The sequence below is a fragment of the Lepus europaeus genome, chromosome 2 (assembly GCF_033115175.1).
Source record: "Lepus europaeus isolate LE1 chromosome 2, mLepTim1.pri, whole genome shotgun sequence".
Lineage (NCBI taxonomy): Eukaryota > Metazoa > Chordata > Mammalia > Lagomorpha > Leporidae > Lepus > Lepus europaeus.
The window spans coordinates 102,147,644-102,164,928 of NC_084828.1; positions in this window are offsets into that span (position 1 = coordinate 102,147,644).

Sequence of the window (17,285 nt, forward strand, 5' to 3'; positions counted from 1 at the left end):
TAAGGGAAAATTCAGTCCTTGAGCTTATTGATTTGTGATTATTTCATACTAAAAATATTTGTTATTTAATATAATCTGTTATGTATGAAATATAAGAAAAAATTTCATTTGGCCTTGACCATGTGAAAAGTAATGTTTTTAAGTATGCTGCGCTGTGGGAAAGCAGTGGAAGATGTCCCAAGAGCTTGGGCTCCCACACCCACGTGAGAGACCCAGAAGAAGCTCCTGGCTCCTGGCTTTGGATCAGCCCAGCTCCAGCAGATGCAGCCATCTGGGGAGTGAACCAGTGGAAGGAGAACCTCTTTTCTGTCTGTCTGTCTGTCTCCCTCTCTGACTGTAACTCTGCCTTTCAAATAGATAAATCTTTAAGAAAATAATAAATAAATAAATATGATGGGCCTATGGATTAGGAAGTAACACAGTATCATATTTTGTTATGGTATGTGTTTATTGGATGCTTGTATGGAGTAGGCTGTATTTTAAGATCCTTCTTAAATGTGCTTTTGAAAATTCTCATAAAAATTCTGAGAAGTAGATAGTATTATTACCTCCTTTCACAATCTGAGAAATACAGGAAAGTTGAACAATTTTTCCAATGCCACCCAACTAATAAATTGGTATAGCAGCACTTGAGCAAGGATTAACTCTTCAGAATTTGTGCATCTATCACATTAAACTATGTGTGAAGTATTCAATATAGAAATTCAACATTTTTTCAAATTTCTATTCTTGTTACTTCAAACAATACATAATAATTCAAGTATATAAATCCATTCTATAACTGCAGATTGAAATAAATACATTTTCTCTCACCTGGATAATAGAGAAATAGTCCAAATGCTAAGGATTAAATTACATTTCTCCTTACATTAAAATCAGTTCTGACATCTGACTCTTTTTGACCAGTAAAAATCATATCAAAGATGCTTGCAGGACACATCAGTTTGATTTGCTACTAGGCAATATAATTGAAAATATTATTTTAAGGCAAAGATGTGTGGATGTTATTTCTCCCTTTGTTCACATTACTGACATATTGTAAAGAAGTGTTTTTAGCAGATACATTGATACGTGGCTTAAATATAGAACTGAACTAAAATAGAAAAAAATACTTAGATAAAAAGTGGCAGTTAACCTGAAAATTATGGGTCTTTAAGATGTACCCTTTAATCATTTCTGAGAAGGGAACTTAAAATGAGGAACGTTTATTAGTGAATTATTTTTAGCTTTGAAGTGATCCCCAGTGGCTTTCAGAGAAGTCTTGGTTTAACACTGGGAAAGATTTCATTATTACGTCTATGGACCGAGCTGTTTCAAAAGGCACTTTGCAACTACAATTTTGAAAGACAAAATCAGGTAATTGTGCTCAATTTAATTAGGTCAATCTCTTGTATATGGTTACTTTTAAATTTTGGTGGCTATAAAATCTTAGCCATAAGAATAATACTATGCCTAAATAATAGAAGTTTCATAATAGTCCCAAAACTTAAAAGTTTGTTCCCAGTATATTTAAGGACATTATCTAGTATTAATCTTGAAATCCAGGCAAATTATAGGTCTTATTCTCCATATTTTATAGGGAGAAGATCTGAGTTAGGGCAAAATGAAATGGCTTATTTAAGGTCAGACTGATAGTGCATGTTGATGTGGGTTTTTTCCATTAAACACCATTTCTTCAAGTGACAAAATGGAGATACAAATATGAGAATATTTGTGTGGTTCTTTTCTCATAATTTAACGATGATTTATTTATGTGTCTACCTTCTTGCTTGCTTTTCTGCTCCTCTGCCTTACATAAAGAACTTAAGGATGTTATTGAGATAATAATGTTTCTTCTATGGTCATATAATGAGATTATAGAAATATTAAGTGCTGTGGTTTTTCTAAAAGAAGTCATTTGCATTGCATTATTTACTTTAGCCATGATGCAAAATCCTCATGTTTCTATGTCAGGTCTCAAAAATAGCTTGGTCTAACCTAAGGAAATAGGCCTCTAAAACCTTTTATACCTTTCTTCATTCTAGTGTGCATTTATTACTCTGGTATAACCATCAGGCACCCCAGCAGAAGGAACCAAAATTACCCCGCTATTTTAAGCAGGAGGAGGTTAAACATAAGAAATTCAGTGTTCACAAGATTGAATTCTGCACTTGTTCCTGGAACAATACAAATCTCTCCCACCAGAAGAACTATTTCTTGTGATGGTACCACTAGTACTACTGAGTAGGAGAGCACTCCCTGGGCTGTATTCCTGAGACCAGGAAGCTGGAACCAGGGCCCCGCTGCGGCTACTGCTGTGGTTTCACAAGCTCCCTCTGGGACCCAAGAATTAGAAACAGACTAGTGGAATGCTCTTGCAGAGGAACACGCAGTCTTCAAAATCCCTGGCCAGCAGCACACACCCAGAGGGTCAGGAAGATGCCTTTTTTCTTATTTCTATCTTTCAAGTGCTGTTTGGCTATTTGGCAAAACCCAATTCCTAGCCAGAATTCTATTGACATTAAAATCTGGGAAACTTAACTATGCAATTGTGCTGCAACACATAGAAGCAAAAACAATGATGGATAAGATTGAATGACATAATATATAATATCTAGCAAACATGAATTTAAAATTTAAAATCTAATTATAGGGGTTGGAGTTATGGCACGGCATGTTAAGACACTGCCTGAGACACCAGCATCCCATATGGGTGCCAGTCGAGTCCAGACTGCTCCGCTTTCAATACCGCTCCCTGCTAACATGCCTGGGAAAGATTGGGCCCTGACACCCACGTGGGAGACCCATATGAAGCTCCTGGCTACAGGCTCTGAACTGGCCTGGTCATGGCTGTTGCAGCTATTTGGGGGGTGAAACAGCAGATGGAAGAGACTTCTCTCTCTCTCGCTTGCTGTCTCAACTTTTCTCTCTACCTTTCAAATAAATAAATAAATAATTTTTTTAAAAAAATTAGCTGTAATTGCCTTAAATTACTTTTCATTCGTTCTAAGATATCATTACTTGCATAATACAGAAATATTTTATATATCATAGGAAAGAAAACTATTGTCCATATAATCATGAAGCTACTCACTAAGGCAACGTCAGCAGCAAAGGGCAGCACACTTCAGAGATGCTTACATGTGAAAAGATGTGTTGTTAGAATCAATGAACTACAATACGTATGTCATATTAAATCATAACAGTTTGATCTTATGGTGGCACGTGTGCGTATACAGGGAAATTTGCTATTTTAGATAAATATTGAAATATTCAAATAAATTAGCATTCTATTTAATTGGCATGCTAAAATACAGAGAGAAAACAACAAAAAATAATAGAATGGTGAAAAACTGGAAGAGATATTTTTTAATTTCCCATTAAACAGATAATTTACCAAATGAAATGACTGACAACTATTTATACCTTTCTAGATTATAGATTTCCCCCCTCCCCCTCTCCTCCCCCTCCCCCTCTCCTCCCCCTCCCCCTCCCCCTCTCCTCCCCCTCCCCCTCTCCTCCCCCTCTCCCTCTCCTCCCCCTCCCCCTCCCCCTCTCCTCCCCCTCCCCCTCTCCTCCCCCTCCCCCTCCCCCTCTCCTCCCCCTCCCCCTCCCCGTCCCCCTCTCCCTCTCCTCCCCCTCCCCGTCCCCCTCTCCCTCCCTCTCCCCCCCCCCATATACAAGTACCTGGGTTCACTTCTTTGTTCTGCTCTGGACCCCAGCTTCATGCTAAAGCACATCCTTGGAGGCTGCAGGTAGCTCAAATGTTTTGTTCCAACACTCACATACAGTAGGCATTTAGGGAGTGGCCCAACAGATGGGAGATCTCTATATGTCTATCTCTCTCATTGTTTCTATGCCCTTTCAATTAGAAGAATGTCTGTCCTTGTTTAGAACTGGGAAAAGCATTTGTGGTATACAAGAAAATACATTGAGCAAGCCACCCAGAATGATGATATTCTGTCAACCTCAACCAACTATGATTACCACATAGAGGGTCACCCTTCATCTCAAGGAGGCCAGTGCTTCCACTGTAGGGTAGATCTAGCAGCAGTGATTCAGGAACCTGTGCAAAACTGGAACTTAACAGTTGTGAGCTAACTGGAAGCCTATAAGACAACCAAGGCCCTAGGCTAAGATTCAATACAGATATAACAGGCTTTGCACAGGGTAAAAGACCCTAAAGATTATTTTAAGTTGCAAGAAGAGAAACAACCACTCAACAGTGTTGAGGAAATAGAAAGTAAATTGTCTAAGATTAGATCACAAGGTAGACATTTGTTGAGTACCCCCTGATTATCAGACACTATTCCAGGGACTCTTAGCAGAGTTGGGAATCAGAGTCCCATAAAAATCAGAAAAGTAGTATTCCACAACCAGAGTTCTGAGAACAAACCAAGCCTTGACAAAGTTATTTCGATGAAATTTCCAGTATCCCACTTTTGTCAGAACTTGTCAAATGAGCCTGCTGACCTGAGATCAGACCTTAAAGAGCTACCCCCTGAGTTGCTGAGAGGTCTAGACATGTTCTATTATCACCAGCAAGCAGAAGTGCTTTTTCATAGCAATAATCTGTTCCTGGTACCAGCACCAAATGTCTAAAAAAGAAAAGTTGGCCTGCAATATTTATGGTTCATAATATATTTTGCTGTCAGCTCAAAGATTGCAGATGTCATTTGCCAACAACTTGCTTATTTGATTTATGGAATAATTAATTGTGAGTAAGATAAGCAGTGCACAGAAGACTGACAGCTATAATTAATAGATCCTTGCAGCAAAGAAATTTTTACAAAATTGTGAATGCAAGTTCATAGACCAAAGAACCAGTGTCTCTCAAATTGCTTTATATCCCATTCTTCAGGTATGGGTCAAGGGCTGTACGTCTAATAATAACTCTTTATAGTCATTTAGAGCCTTGTAATTTACAAAGTGATTTCTGACATGTGCTATTTTATCAAACTACCCCGACACTCCTACAATGAACACAGAGAAGGCATTGTTATTTGTGCAGAGGACTGAAGTAACACACCATGAGAGGTTAAATGATGTTCCTAAGGCCACACAGTAGGTATGAGAGTTGAAGGCAATCCAGGTACAGCAACTCTTAAGTCTATTGTGGGTAATGTTGCCTGTTGTTGGGTATTGAAAACAGCACTGCTTTGAAGTACCCAGATTAAACCCTGCCTCGTCTATGCATGACCTAAGCCAAAATAATAATCATAATGATAAAATCTCTCAATTCCCAGGAGCCTCTGTCTCTTCACATGTAAAGATACAATTTCCACTACAGTTTCTTATGGGGATGAAATGCAATAAAGCATGAGAAAGACTCTTCTCTGGTACCTGTAATACATGAGATAGCTAAATATTTAGTTTCTGGCCACTGCTTCCTGCCAGCCCAACCCACCATTTTTTTTCCCCACTGCCTGCAGCCACCTGACTTAGCTGGGTCCTCAGTTCATCAAAGTCTCCCCATAATTATGCCCATGTTGAGGGAAGATCAGACAGTCTTAAAGTATATCCTTTTTGATTCTTCAATAAAATCATCTGGAAACAGTCCAAACAGATCCACTTCAAATAAAACCATGTTTGAATCAGGCTCATAGCCTTTTATGTAACAAGTGCAGCAGTCTAGACCTAGCAATATACACAAGGTAGGGATTTCAAATATCACCAGTACAGAAGCTGTAGATACTTTCATGTCTACCTTCAAGGAACTTAGAAGAAAAAGGGAAAGGTATATATGATAATACAAATGAATCCTTAGTTACTTGACTGTGGGAGCATAGTGTCTTTGCATGTCAACTTTGACGATTGCTATGGGTTACACCTTAATTTCCTCACAAATGAGACAATTGTCCTAATTATAATACCATGTGCTCAAAATACCAACAGTACTTCTCTTATTAATTAATGGTAGACTCAACTAATAAAGAGCAGCAGTTGCTTCATCATTTCTGATTGTGAATTGCAAAACCTTAATTAAAATATCTAGTTCTCACTGTATCCATCTCTTCTGCCTAAATCACATCTTCATGACCATCAGTGATATCTCTTGGAGCGCAGTATCCAAGTGTGTGATTTCCTTGCTAGGCTGCAGGTTGTAACTTCAGACTCAACAACAGAAAAATTTTCCAAAACATTTGAAAGGTAACTTCAGATCACATGCTAAATAGGCCAATCCATTTGTTCTCCAAGGCCCACAGTATCAGTTTTGCAGATCATTCCTCCATGGAGTTTGGTTTGTGCTGATCAATTCAACTGAGAGGAACAAGTGAAATGAACCAGTCAGGACTGCCCTGTAAATGAGATCACAGATATTTGCTGTGAAAGAGAAAATGAACAAAATCAGGCTCATAGCCTGTTATGTAACAAGTGCAGCAGTCTAGACTTAACTGACCATATATACAAGGTAGGGGATTTTAAATATCACCAGTACAGAAGGCGGTAGATACTTTTATGTCCTATATCAACATGATACATGTGGCCTGTATCAACATGCTGAATATATTCCTCCTAGAGGGTTCTGAGCACTGACTTGTTTTGAGCCAAGTACAGAAAATAAGCCATTTAAAAGAGGGATAAGGATGGGGATGAAACTGTGTGAGTTGCTTTTAAGCAATGTAGAGCAGACCTTATTTTAACAGATACATAATCAATGCCTCTCTAGTTAATGGTCTTATCCTAAGGAATGTTTGTAGAAAGACATAGCAAATAATTCTTATGGAGCTTACTGCCGATCTGGAAAGACAGGAAGTATATTCTGACAGTAGGGTGATGGGGCAAGGTTATGAGGGAGGAACTCCAAGAAGCTGAGAATGCAGTCCAGTAGGAATCAGTATTGGTGACAGGGCCACTGGAGGGAAAATCATGAGAGGTAAGGCATGGTTGGCCTGCTAAAGTATGTTTTCAGAAGAATATAGATGATATGATCTAAGAGAGAACATAGTTATAGGGGTATTCAAGGGATAATGTGAAGGGATTTATAAAATGAGAACACCTATAATATTCAATCTTGTTATAGGGAGAACATTCACTCTCCTAGAGTCTATTGGTAGCATTACACCTGTTCCGCCCATGAGGCAATTTTAGCTTTTACAGTGAAGTCAGTGTTTAGCTAGCTTCCTTTGTTCTCATTTCAACTAAATCAACAAAAATATAGCAAGGAGAATCATTGACTTACTCAGCATAACTTAACAAGGAAATCTCCTTTAGCTCTTTCATTGTTTACTACAGAAGATATTAGAAATGACATTTTCAGTTGTTAACATTACAGGTCAAATTCACCCAACTTTTACTAGGACGATCATTAAAAGAAACAAAACCAGGGCTGACGCTGTGCCACAGCAGGTAAAGCTGCCATTTGCAGTGCCGGCATTCCATATGGGCGCAGGTTTGAGACCTGGCTCTCTGTTATGGCCTGGGAAAGCAGTGGAAGATGACCCAAGTCCTTGGGCCCCTGCACCAGAGTGGGAGACCCGGAGGAAGCTCCTGGCTCCTGGCTCTTCGGATCAGCTCAGCTCCAGCCATTGAGGCCATTTGGGGAGTGAACCAGCAGATTGAAGATCTCTCTCTCTCTCTTTCAATCTCTCTCTCTCTCTCTCTCTCTCTCTCTGCCTCTACCTCTGCTTCTACATAACTTTGCCTTTCAAATAAATAAATAAATATTTTAAAAAAGAAACAAAACCAGGAGTAGGAGTGTCTCTGATAGTTGTCACATGGAATCTTCCAGATAAGCCATGTTACACAACTTACAGGATGTGGCTAAAATGTAGGTTGACGAATTCCAGGGAATGTAGTCAATGGGTTGCAGCCCTGTGAAACAAAGAATAAAATATTCTGTCTAACATGAAACACTAATTTGCTATCTTGTGCTTAAAAATTGCTCCTTAGATCCATCTCAAAAACATGCCATGGAAGACAGAGTGTATTTCCAGCTTACTCTTCCTGCCTAGATGTCACTAAACATTCAATGGTCGTAGTTTTGCTCTGCATCAGACAGAAGCTGTATGGGCAATTTTTAAAATGTTCCGATTGCTTTTTATCCACATTCTACCAGGTAGAGCTGGAACACAATTTTATCTTCTTAAATATATAATCATACTGTTTTATTTTCTCTGCACAAAGTTTTATAGCCCAGTAAAGGGATTATAACTGTTTATTATAGAGAAATGCTAACGACTTTTTTCTTCTTCACTAAAGACTATTTTCATCTAAAGAATATTATATATTTTTGCCCAACTCAGAAGAACCCTAGTGGTTTAAGCCTTCTTATCCCTCATGCTGAGCATAAATCCCATCTGTACCTCTATGTCTATGTGCATGTGGATATGGGAGTGGAAAGGTGACAGCTGGTGCAGAGGGACTATATACAAAGTTCTAGCCCAAAATTACCGGGATAAAAGGTCCTATCTTAGGTAGATAATTCCTATACCTCCCCTCCAGGCTTCCTTTTTTAATATTTCAGATATAAGATAATACATCTCATTCCTCTCAGCCCTAATCTTTCACTACATTTTAATGAAACTTATCTCAAACACTTGTGACATATGAGAGTACTTCAAAAGTTGTGTGAGAAAAATGGAATTAAAAGGTAAGTTTATTTTGGAACAAAAAATTTGAAATCTGTGCAAGTAAGAGATTTTCAAAAAGTTCATGCAAATGCATATTATGAAAAAGCAGTGCATGGCTTTCAAAAATTTTTTTGCAACAAGATGATATTATTTTTAAATTCCATTTTCTAAGAACTTTGGGAAGTACTCTCTTACCTACTATGTTTAATTTATAATGCTGGAGATTAAGGCAATTTAAGAAAGAGATTCCTCATCCCTTCAATGTTCTATAATCCAAGAAGATAGTGTAGGTGAATCACGGATGTTTATAAAACAACCCCGATGCAGGGCCCTGAGAGAAATGAAAAGACAGTTAATTAAAAAGGTTAGAGAAAGAGAGGGATCAAATTGACTTTCAGGAATTGGGGAAGAACCTCATGATTGAAGTAATTTTGAACTGACCTTGGGTAAATGGTCTATTGATGGAAATGCAGATATTTATTAAGAAAGAAGTACCAAGGACAAAGCCATGGAGCCAGGGTTAAACTGTGATAGCTCTGCATTGAAAGTGCACAGATCAGACATACTTGGACGGAGCATCACATAGATGTTGATGGGAGAGGAATCTGGAAGGAAAAGTGAGGCCAGAGGGTAAAGTTCTCTATGAACACCAAGGACAAAAAGACACATTTGATTCAGAAATAGAGAACAAAATAAGTCTTTTAGTAAGAAAATAACTATCTTTAAAAAATTTATTTGGCAGTTGTACATTTAAGTGGGAACAGGAGAACCTATGGAAATTAGGGAGCTGTCTCTTTAGAAAAGAAGTTTTGGGTAGGAGCTGAGCAGAAACAGAAAGCCTAGGAAATAAGGGCAGACGCATGCTCACTCTTTCTTGGTAATTCGTGGCGGTTGTATCATGTTATTGTGATTGGCAAAGACACCTTTTGGAATTTGAAAATAGCATGATTCCTGTGAGTGATGACCCGTCATGAAATGTTCCAGACATAATGAATGTGTTGATGCTAACGAATTTCCTTTAAGGGTCAGCTAAATCATTAGAACTGGAAGAAGTGATTATATACGAAATATTTCTAGTATTTGAGGGATCCAGAATGAGGTGAAAGGATATATAGAATGTTAGAAGATATAAAATGAAGGAAATGATCTGTTCTTTAATCAAGGGTTATAGGTTGGGGGTAACTGCGAATCAAAGTATCATTCAAAGCTCAAATGTTGAAAAGGCAAGAGGGAAAACAAAATAGGAACTCTGCCGAGAAGTATGCAAGGTACTTTATTCAATAAACATTTAATGTACGTGTGTATGCATATAAAAGACATACTATGGAAAAAGCTATGCATGAGTTTTAAAATTGGTTTTGTAGCAAAATAAACACACACTGTTCAGCCTATTATCCTTGAACTTTTTGAAATACCCTTTATACATTCTAATTTTAATTAAATAATGAGTTATTTCATTTGAAAGGCAAATAGTTGTGGGGCACAGAAAGAGAGATCCCATCCATTGGTTCACTTTCCAAATACCCACAATAGTCCAGGCTGAAGCCAGGAGCTGGGTACTCAGTCTGAGTCTCCCACATGAGAGGCAGTGACACAACCACTTGAACCATCACCTGCTGCTTCCCAAGGTACACATTAGTAGTAAGCTGGGCATCAAACGCAGGCACTCTGATATAAGACACAGGCATTCTAAGCAGCATCTTAGCCACCAGGCCAAACAGCTCTTTACCCCTATCATTGTATATATTTTTAGAAGATTTTCCTGTGGAGACTTTTACTTACCCATCTTTTGGATGCGGTGGTCTCATTCTGTTATTATCTGATGATGAATGTAGCAATCACTGCTGAGAAAGAGTTGGCAGGACTGTGTAATGAGGCAGCAAGAACCATTCAGGAATTCAGGAAGCCTTGAGTTTGGAAGACCAACTCAAACTGAGAAGAAATCACAGAAATCCTCTATCTCCACCTAGTCCACAAAAACCCTGCCCAACTCCATGGATGCCCTTTAAAAAAAAAAAAAAAAGATTTATTTATTTGGAAGGCAGAGTTACAGAGAGGGAAAGGCAAAGAGAGAGGTCTTCCATCCACTGATTGACTCCCAATGAACCAGTGAATGGCTGCAAAGGCCCGAGCTTGGCCAATCGGAAGCCAGGAGCCAGGATCTTCTTCCAGGACTCCCAAGTAGGTGCAGGGGCCCAAGTACTTGGGCCATCTTCCAATGCTTTTCCAGGCCCATTAGCAGGGAGCTGGATTGGAAATGGACCAGCCGGGGCTCAAACCAGTGCCCACGTGGGATGTCTGCACTGCAGGCAGCAGCTTTATCTACTATGCCACAGAGCCGGTCCCTGGATACCCTTTTCATATACACATTGAGTAATTTATTAAACAAAGGAAAAATGGAATCATTTTGGGTGCAGTTTCCATGCATCCAGAATTCAAGCCAAAGATAGCCATTAGAAGAACCAAAGTTCTGACTCCTTTCATCATAATTACTCCTTTAATTCAATTTCTCTCTGCTTAACCTCAAATTCTGTCTCTCTCACAGTTAATTCGAGAGACTGTTCACATTACCTTGGGGTGAAGCCTTTTTTTATTTTCTTTTTTTTCAACTTTTATTTAATAAATATAAATTTCCAAAGTACAACTTTTGGATTATAATGGCTCTTCCCCCCCATAACCTCCCTCTCACCCACAGCCATCCCATCTCCCACTCCCTCTCCCATCCCATTCACATCAAGATTCATTTTCAATTATCTTTATATACAGAAGATCAACTTAGTATATACTAAGTAAAGATTTCAACAGATTGCACCCACACAGACACACAAAGTATAAAGTACCATTTGAGTACTAGTTTTACCATTAATTCACATAGTACATCACATTAAGGACAGAGATCCTGCATGCGGAGTAGGTGCACAGTGACTCCCGTTGTTGATTTAACAATTGACACTCTTATTTATGATGTCAGTAATCACCTGAGGGTCTTGTCATGAGCTGCCAAGGCTATGGAAGTCTCTTGAGTTCACAAACTCCGATCTTATTTAGACAAGGCCATAGTCAAAGTGGAAGTTCTCTCCTCCCTTCAGATAAAGGTACCTCCTTCTTTGATGGCCAATACTGCAAAAGAAACAGTCAGGAAGTGAAGAGGCAACGGAAAGAATGGGACAAAAGGCACACTAACCCACTGTTGGTGGGAATGCAAACTGGTAAAGCCACTATGGAAGTCAGTCTGGAGATTCCTCAGAAACCTGAATATAACCGTACCATACAACCCAGCCATCCCACTCCTTGGAATTTACCCAAAGGAAATTAGATTGGCAAATAAAAGAGCTGTCTGCATCTCAATGTTTATTGCAGCTCAATTCACAATAGCCAAGACATGGAATCAACCTAAATGCCCATCAACAGTAGACTGGATAAAGAAATTATGGGATATGTACTCTATAGACTACTATACAGCAGTAAAAAACAATGAAATCCAGTATGGAGGAATCTGGAAAACATCATGCTGAGTGAAATAAGCCAGTTCCAAAGGGACAAATATCATATGTTCTCCCTTATTGGTGATAACTAAAAAGCACCTAAAAGGAAACCTGTTGAAATGAAACTGATACTATGAGAAACCATGACTTGATCAGCCCTTGTCCTGACTGTCGAGGAACAGCTTACTATTTTATTCCTTTTAGTATTTTTTTGTTCTAGTTAATACTATTGGTTGAACTCTTTAACTAACACACAATTATTCTTTTTTTAACTTTATTTAATGAATATAAATTTCCAAAGTACAGCTTATGGATTACAATGGCTTCCCCCCTCCCATAACTTCCCTCCCACCCTTAACCCTCCCCTTTCCCGCTCCCTCTCCCCTTCCATTCACATCAAGATTCATTTTCAATTCTCTTTATATACAGAAGATCAGTTTAGCACATATCAAGCAAAGATTTCAACAGTTTGCCACCACATAGCAACACAAAGTGAAAAAACACTGTTGAAGTACTACCTATAGCATTAAATAACCATAACAGTGTACAGCACATTAAAGACAGAGATCCCACATGATATATTTTTTAAAAATTAATTAATTTTCTATGCCATTTCCAATTTAACACCAAGTTTTTTTTTTCCATTTTCAATTCTCTTTATATACAGAAGATCAATTCAGTATATACTAAGTAAAGATTTCATCAGTTTGCACCACACCAAAACACAAAGTGTAAAAATACTGTTTTAGTACTAGTTATAGCATCACTTCACATTGGACAACACATTAAGGACAGATCCCACATGAGATGTAAGTACACAGTGACTCCTGTTGTTGACTTAACAATTTGACACTCTTGTTTATGGCGTCAGTAATCTCCCTAGGCTCCAGTCATGAGTTGCCAAGGCTATGGAAGCCTTTAGGGTTCGCCGACTTTGATCTTATTCCAATAGGATCATAGTCAAAGTGGAAGTTCTCTCCTCCCTTCAGAGAAAGGTACCTCCTTCTTTGATGGCCCCGTTCTTTCCACTGGGATCTCACTCGCTGAGATCTTTCATTTAGGCTTTCTTTTTTTTTTCCGGAGTGTCTTGGCTTTCCATGCCTAAAATACTCTCATGGGCTCTTCAGCCAGATCCGAGTGCCTTAAGGGCTGATTCTGAGGCCAGAGTGCTATTTAGGACATCTGCCATTCTATGAGTCTGCTGTGTATCCGGCTTCCCATGTTGGATCGTTCTCTCCCTTTTTGATTCTATCAGTTAGTATTAGCAAACACTAGTCTTGTTTGTGTGATCCCTCTGACTCTTAGACTTATCAGAGTCAACAATTGTGAACTGAAATGGATCACTTGGACTAGTGGGATGGCATTGGTACATGCCACCTTGATGGGATTGAATTGGAATCCCCTGGCACGTTTCCAACTCCACCATCCGGGGCAAGTCCTATTGAGCATGTCCCAAATTGTACATCTCCTCCCTCTCTTTTTCCCACTCTTATATTTAACAGGGATCACTTTTCAGTTAAAATTTAAACACAATTATTCTTAAGTGTTTAAACTTTAACTGAAAAGTGATCCCTGTTAAATATAAGAGTGTAAATAAGAGAGGGAGGAGATATGCAGTTCAACGTGTGCTCAATTGGACTTACCCCTAATGGTAGAGCAAGAAACATGCAAGGGGATTCTAATGCAATCCTATCAAGGTGGCATGTACCAATGACATCTTACTAGTCAAAGTGATCAATTTAAGTTAATAATTGATCATAATGATTTTCATATTTTCTCACTGTAAATGTAAATCAGAATCCCTGGCCCTTCCTTAACTTTTTCAACATGAACTTAGTGGGTATATTCTTTTAAGTTCTCTGTGCTCCTTGGTAAGAAGTGCAGCACAAGAGTGTTTCATCCCAAGTGCATTTTATTTTCCTCTTCTTTTTTCCTTTCTTACCTCCCACTACCATGCTCAGAAAATTACTCTACAACAGAGGTTGTCAACCCTGTATGCACCTTAGAATAATTTGGTGACTTTTAAATATCCTAATGCATTGGCCATACCAAAGACCAATTAAATCAGGGTCTCCAGAGAGTGAAACTCAAGCATCTGAATATTTTTAAAGCTCCTGAGATGATTCCACTGTATAGTCAGTATTGAGAAGCACTGGTCAACAGCAACACCCACTTGCTTTCCAATTCCCCAGCTGGTATCTACTTTCATAATTATTGTGCCCTGATATTTTCTTGGAATCAAATGCCTTTCTGTATTTTACCACCTAAAATAAAACACAACAAGCACATCTATCGAACCCCAACTCATATGCCCATTCTCCACAATGTTCTCTTTGCTTCCCCACCACCAGTCTCAACTTCTTGTTGCTCTCATCCAAGTGACATACATCTATGTTTAACACATGGAACATTCAGCTTTAAAGTTTAGTTTTAGGCATCTTTTTCTTAAATGGGTTTTAATCTCCTTCAAACTGAAGATTTAGACTTAAAGATTTACATATAATAATATTCAATTAAATATCTTGAAGTCAAATTAAAATTTCTAAAAGTGAGTGATATAAATAATTCCAGACCAACTCTTTCCCATAGATAGTGTTGTTGATGACTTGTGACTTGTATCAAAAATAACTTCTTCAGAAAAGCCCTACTACCCTTTCTCATGAAAACATGGGATGTGATTTAATATTCCCAACAAAAGCAGCTGCTCATCAATGATAACTTCGAAGTCAGTGATAATTCCACAGACATAGTGGTTCTCCACTTGCGTATGATGCCATAATGCATTATTTCCTGCTCAGCCAAAACATCCCATGTTTTGCTTTGTAAAACTTAAGTTACTGAACATTGGCCAAAGCACCAGAGTCTTCCCAAGGTAATATCCATAGGTTAAACGCTGAAGAGTGTGTGTGTTGTGAGTGTAACACAGGCATAAAAGCCACTCTTCTGGAAGAGACAACTTGGACATGACCAAGACATCTTTCCCGTGTTCCAGGTACCCCTGAATTTCTTCTCTGCTCCCATTTAAACTCTAGGTTTAATTCCATCATAATGTGGCTGACTCCCTCCACTAGCAATGTGGAGCAACTTGAAGGTGAACTTCATATTTTGCTCATTTTTTTTTCATACAGAGCATTTAACTGCCACAGTTTCTCTCACATAACAGAAATCAAAAAGCATTTCTTGAATTAACCAATGAACAAAGGATGATGCCTGAATTGACAAAGTATTGGTGTGACTCCTTTTGTTGTAAACAGAAAGCAAGAATATTTCATGCCCCACCAATTCAAATAGGTTTCTAATTAGATATGAACACATAAAAGAAAACTAATTAAATTCACAAATGAGAAATGAAACAAATGTTTTGTTATTTAGTGATGCTTCTTAAAAGTGTCCAAAATTTGTTATAAATTTTATTTGAATAGTCAAACATCTTAAGAAGTTCCAATTTATTTTGAGGACTAGAAGTTGGATAAGGCAAGTAAGACACTCTTCTTGGATACAAAACCTAATATGTACAAAAAATCCTCAATAATTACCATAAATAATATTTAAAGCAATATTTCAAAAAAAGCAAAATTAATGCAAAAAAATCCATAATGAATAATATGTCACTTATAAAGGCACTATCCATGGGTGATAGTTTTCCAAGATATTAAGTGAGTACTATTACATTATGAGCAGTATTACATCAAAATATTAATACATTCTTACATAATGCTATAAATCCAGCTATGACCACAATAATAATAACACACAGGTTTTGGTGTTAACAGCTGTAACAAGGTATACACAGAGATGGACCACCTTAGAAAAGGAAATAGTTTAAGACTAACAGCTGTTGTGGGCTATTTTCCAGAAGAAGTAGCCTATAATTTTTCATGCTTAGGTCTTAATTAGTGGTCAAAGTACCTTATATGTTGGGAAACAAATTGATATTTCCCCCACTACAGTACTCTAAAACACATTTAACTATTGGAAAATATAGTTTTACATAACTTCATTTTTCTCCCATTTCATGAATGTCTAGTGCTGTACTGAGCACTGAGGCTAATTCTCTGGCCAGCTTGGGGCAGACATCCTTGTGTGCAAACACCGGTGATAGAATGCTGAGAAAGATACAAGAAAGCACAGTGAGGTTGCCATGGGGATGGGAATGATTTCTCTCTAGGGAGAGATCAGGGGACAAGACAAAAGAATTTTTGGGTCAGAATAAAGAAACTGATTAGTCAACAAGCACCTTTTGAAACTGTATTTTTTTATCATAAGAGTTAATATTAAATGCCTTAAAATTCTGACTAATTCTGATAAAGCACTTCCATTTCAAGGAAATCTCTTCAAATAAATATTAATATGCATAAAGATTTCTCCCTATGAAAATTCATCACAGTATTTTTTTACCCTACAATGAAAATGAAGGAATAAACCTAACTAGCCAATAATATGGCAGTGTTAGAATACATACATTGAGCCGGCGCCGCGGCTCACTAGGCTAATCCTCCACCTTGCGGCGCCGGCACACCGGGTTCTAGTCCCGGTCAGGGCACCGATCCTGTCCCGGTTGCCCCTCTTCCAGGCCAGCTCTCTGCTGTGGCCAGGGAGTGCAGTGGAGGATGGCCCAAGTGCTTGGGCCCTGCACCCCATGGGAGACCAGGATAAGTACCTGGCTCCTGCCATCGGATCATCGCGGTGCGCCAGCCGCAGCACGCTACCGCGGCAGCCATTGGAGGGTGAACCAACGGCAAAAGGAAGACCTTTCTCTCTGTCTCTCTCTCACTGTCCACTCTGCCTGTCAAAAAAAAAAAAAAAAAAGAATGCATACATTGCATGACAGAAGATTTACAACAATTAAAAATATATTGGTAAGGAATCCGTTTTAACATACAATGGGGTACACAGCTTCTACTCAAAGCGTGGTCCTTGGACCAGCACCAGGGCCTCATCTAGAAGACTGTTAGACATATAGTCTCAGGCCCCAACTGAAGCAGGATCTGCACGTTTATAAAGGGCCCCAAATGATTCTTACACATAGCACCATGTGAGAAGACTGGGTATATTGCTGGTTGGCTCTGGGGCTGTGCTTGTCATTCTCTCCTTCACATTTTCTCAAGTACAAATGCATTACTTTTGCTATAAGGAGAACATTTTTATAAGTATATGTTTTCTGAGTTATCTTTCTTTTAAAATGATTATTCGTGGTAAAGGGAATTACTTCCTAAAAGATAAAAACTCATGCTCATTGCACATTGAA